Below are 5157 nucleotides of genomic sequence, written 5' to 3'. Positions count from 1 at the left end.
AAGAAAAAATCTATAGGCAGTTGAAGAGATGCACTCCATGCGAGAAAGAAAAGATAAAAGTGGAGGTTACTATACTTTTTTTCCCCAATTATTTAAATGTCTGATATATAATATATGTTTTTAGTTTTTATATTACATTCTTGGGAGGTCTTATAGTTTCTTAATCATTGGGCTTTTTCACCAGCGAAATATTTTTTTTCCGTTTCCTCAGACATCATTAGAAAAGTCATTTTACTTTTTTTGTAAGGTCTGAAGCATTTTAGGAAATATTGTTTTTAATGCTGTTACTGTTCTTAAAATATTTTATTTTTCCTCGTTTCCTTTCCTCACCGGGCTATTTTCCCTCTTGGAGCCCCTTGGGCTTATAGCATCCTGCTTTTCCAACTTGGGTTATAGGTTAGCAAGTAATAATAATAATAATAATAATAATAATAATAATAATAATAATAATAATAATAATAATAATAATAATTATAATAATAATAATAATAGCGATGATGACGATGATGATAATAATAGTCCCTTATTACTCCTGAGTGAGTTCCACTCATCTTCATCCTCCCCTACTTCCATGGAGTGTTTCCTCTTCTTTCCTTAAGGTCAGTCTAAACCTGCTGTTTCACCCCTCTGATTATGGGGGCTTTAACTCTCGAGTGAATTAGATTCTTTCCATAATGGAACCCTTCACTCTAGAGCACATGTTCAACACCTCCATTCCTACGTCTTAATGACAGAAGAGGCCTCCCTGTTTACTTCCAGGTAACGTCACTCCTGAAGAGATTGTTCTCCTTCGAGTTATGTCCTTCTAGAGATAATTCTCATTCGAGTTTTGTCCTTCTAGAGATAATTCTCTCCTTCTAGAGATAATTCTCATTCGAGTTATGTCCTTCTAGAGATAACTCCCATTCGAGTTTTGTCCTTCTAGAGATAATTCTCATTCGAGTTTTGTCCTAGAGATAATTCTCATTCGAGGTTTGTCCTAGAGACAATTCTCATTTGAGTTTTGTCCTAGAGATAATTCTCATTCGAGTTATGTCCTTCTAGTGATAATTCTCTTTCGAGTTTTGTCCTTCTAGAGATAATTCTCATTCGAGTTATGTCCTTCTAGAGATAATTCTCATTCGAGTTTTGTCCTAGAGATAATTCTCATTTGAGTTTTGTCCTAGAGATAATTCTCATTCGAGTTTTGTCCTTCTAGAGATAATTCTCATTTGAGTTTTGTCCTTCTAGAGATAATTCTCATTCGAGTTATGTCCTTCTAGAGATAATTCTCATTCGAGTTTTGTCCTTCTAGAGATAATTCTCATTCGAGTTACGTCCATCTAGAGATAATTCTCATTCGAGTTTTGTCTTTCCTGAGATAATTCTCATTTGAGTTTTGTCCTTCTAGAGATAATTCTCATTCGAGTTTTGTCTTTCCTGACATAATTCTCATTCGAGTTTTGTCCTTCTAGTGATAATTCACTTTCGAGTTTTGTCCTTCTAGAGATAATTCTCATTCGAGGTTTGTCCTTCTTGAGATAATTCTCATTCGAGTGTTGTCCTTCTAGAGATAATTCTCCTTCGAGTTTTGTCCTTCTAGAGATAATTCTCCTTCGAGTTTTGTCCTTCTAGAGATAATTCTCATTCGAGTTTTGTCCTTCTAGAGATAATTCTCCTTCGAGTTTTGTCCTTCTAGAGATAATTCTCATTCGAGTTTTGTCCTTCTAGAGATAATTCTCCTTCGAGTTTTGGCCTTCTAGAGATAATTCTCATTCGAGTTTTGTCCTTCTAGAGATAATTCTCCTTCGAGTTTTGGCCTTATAGAGATAATTCTCATTTGAGTTTTGTCCTTCTAGAGATAATTCTCATTCGAGTTTTGTCCTTCTAGAGATAAGTAAGAACTTAATACTTGTATTTAGAGGCATCACTCTCTTATTCATTCGCTCCTTATTTTAGAAGTACCAGTCAAACCATTTTCGTTTCTTTACAGACAAGGATTTGATAATTTATCGTATTTACTCGTGATTTTCATATATTCATATGTCATAAATTTCTCTTAATATCGAATTCGCTCCGCCTCGGAGTCAGAGACCCCAGGATTCGAACCCTGACCAAGTCGAAACTGAGGTTACAGTGACTCCGTCTTTACTACTATAGTCCATTTCTTTTAGCGATGCAGATTTGCACCGACTTGCAGCGGTGCCTTTTTAGCTCGGAAAAGTTTCCTGATCGCTGATTGGTTGGACGAGATAATTCTAACCAATCAGCGATCAGGAAAATTTTCCGAGCTAAAAGGGCACCACTGCGAGTCGGTGCAAATCTGCTTCGATAAAAGAAATGGACTATAGATCACAATTCTCAAATTCTTACCACCACGGAATCAGAGACCCCAGGGGGAATTAACTTAATGATGATAGCCTCTGGTCGGCCAAGGATTCGAACCCTGATCAAGTCGAAACTGAGGTTACAGTAACTCCGTCTTTACTACTAGATTACAATTTTCAAATTCTTACCACCACTGAGGAGTTACACTTTCTATTACCCTACCCTTATTCTTATCATTTATGTTATTCTTTATCTGAGGTTAAGTTTTTCGGGTAGTTTGTAGCGCTACGGCCAAGCGTCCTAATTTGCTTATTATCGCTCCGACTGTTATCTTGTATAGAATAAAAGCATTTGGAAATGGTCTACGGATCTCAAATATGTTGTGTAAGGGGGGGTCCGGGTGGGGCGCAGCTCCCCTGGGTAAGGACACGGCTTTTAGCATAGGTTAGGTGGGTTTTTTAAGTTAGCTTCTCCCGTCGTACTCATAGGTAAGGAAACTGTTGTGTAAGGGGGGTCCGGGGGGGGCAAAGCCCCCCTGGGTAAGGATACGGCTCTTAGCGTAGGTTAGGTGGGTTTTTTAAGTTAGCTTCTCCCGCCAAAATCGTTTTTAGAACGACGGCCACAGTTCAGAATATTCCCGTTTTCTACGGGATCTGGCCGTCACCCTACAAAGGCTCCAGTTTTTCAATGCATTCTTGTTATCTCATTCCCTGGAAAGTCTCATTATTTACTCTTTTCACTGGCTCTCCTAAGTTGGTTTGAACCCCATGTTTTCATCGATTCAAATCCGAGTTGGTATAACCCTGCTTTTCGTCAGTGAGATTCATTTTCAAAAGGATCTTTTACTCTATTAATTTGCTTCAAACTAAGTCCACATTTAAAGGTTTAAAGGCCCTCATGAATGGCAAAGGCAAGGGACAGTGATATTGTCCTATCAAGCAGGACAATGCCCTAGAGACTGATTTATTTTGGCAAGTATCTTTTACCCTATTAATTTGCTTCAAACTAAGTCCACATTTAAAGGTTTAAAGGCCCTCATGAATGGCAAAGGCAAGGGACAGTGACATTGTCCTATCAAGCAGGACAATGCCCTAGAGACTGATTTATTTTGGCAAGTATCTTTTACCCTATTAATTTGCCTCAAACTAAATCCACATTTAAAGGTTTAAAGGCCCTCATGAATGGCAAAGGCAAGGGACACTGACATTGTCCTATCAAGCTGGACAATGCCCTAGAGACTGATTTATTTTGGCAAGTATCTTTTACCCTATTAATTTGCCTCAAACTAAATCAACATTTAAAGGTTTAAAGGCCGCTCATGAATGGCAAAGGCAAGGGACAGTGACTTTGCCCTATCAAGCAGGAGACTGATCATATTTACATATGATCAACGCCCAAGTCCCCTCTCCACCCATGCTAGGACCAAGGAGGGCCAGGCAATGGCTACGGATGACTCGGCAGATAGACCTGTAGGCTCTCCCAAACCCCCAATTCTTAGCTCACAAGCATGGGGAGGTTCCAGCGACCAAAAACATCAACGAGTTTAAGCGGGACTCGAACCCCAGTCTAGCAATTACCAGTCAAGGACGTTACCACATCGACCGCCGCAAGCGTTCTTGCTATGTCACTGCTTAATTTATTTCATAGTTGAAGTGTTTATTTTTTTCTTTAATACTCTTCCAAGGAGACCTCTCTATCCATCCTGGTTACATAATTTTTTCCCGTCTTAATCTATCCATTCTCATGTGCTACTTTCAAGCTTTCAAGATATCCTTTGTTTTTTGTTAATTTTTAAATTTGTGTTTCTTTTCTTTTTATTCTCTCTCTTTAATATCGTTGTTTTCTTGCTTCACATTAGAATTTCCTTACTCATTGAAATATTAGATTTTTCATTTTCGAAGATTTTAACATTTTTTTTTCCATTCATTCTTCCTGAGTTGTTGTGGTAGCGTATTGAAAACGTCCCTGCCTAGCGATCTGCTGAACTGGGGTGTCTGCAACCTCACAATCCTTGGGAGCCTGGGGGGAGGGGGGGGCGGCTTTATAACAGTTTTAACACAAATTGATATCCTTCAACACCCAAAGCTAGATAATTATATTAAGCAAAAGCTAATAGCAATTGTAAAAGTAAAAACTGGTTCGTTTCAACTATATTCTATAGTTTGCTTTTCAAAAAACCCATTTATGAACTCCAGTGTTTATATTGAATGAAAACATTTTCATATGCTTGTGGTTGTGGTGGCCTGGTGGTAACGTCCTTGCCTGGTGATCGCCAGACTGGGGTTCGAGGCCCGCTCAAACTTCTAAGTTCCTTTGGTCGCTGCAACCTCACCATCCTTGTGAGCTAAGGATTGGGGTTTTTTTGGGGGAGCCTATAGGTCTATCTGCTGAGTCATCAGCAGTCATTGCCTGGCCCTCCTTGGTCCTAGCTTTAGTGGGGAGGGGTCTTGGGTGCTGATCATATGTAATATGGTCAGTCTCTAGGGCATTGTCCTGCTTGATAGAGCAATGTCACTTTCCCTTGCCTCTGCCATTCATGATCGGCCTTTTAACCTTTAAGCCTTATAAAAGAAATAGTCCGAAGTAGATTCTGTTTCTTCTACTGATATCACAACTTGAAATTCATTTTCTTCAGTCAAAAAGTAGGCAAAAATTTTGGACAAAATTCAATGTTCAATTTTGGACAAAAATTCAATGTTCACCTGAACACAAGTATCATTACATCTTACGAATTCTTGACAATTACGAATTAGTAATCATGTGCGTTAGTTATCTAAATCTTGAGAGAGAGAGAGAGAGAGAGAGAGAGAGAGAGAGAGAGAGAGAGAGAGAGAGAGAGAGAGAGAGAGA

The sequence above is a fragment of the Palaemon carinicauda genome, chromosome 40 (genome assembly GCF_036898095.1).
Source record: "Palaemon carinicauda isolate YSFRI2023 chromosome 40, ASM3689809v2, whole genome shotgun sequence".
Classification (NCBI taxonomy): Eukaryota; Metazoa; Arthropoda; class Malacostraca; order Decapoda; family Palaemonidae; genus Palaemon; species Palaemon carinicauda.
This window is presented reverse-complemented; position numbering follows the sequence as displayed.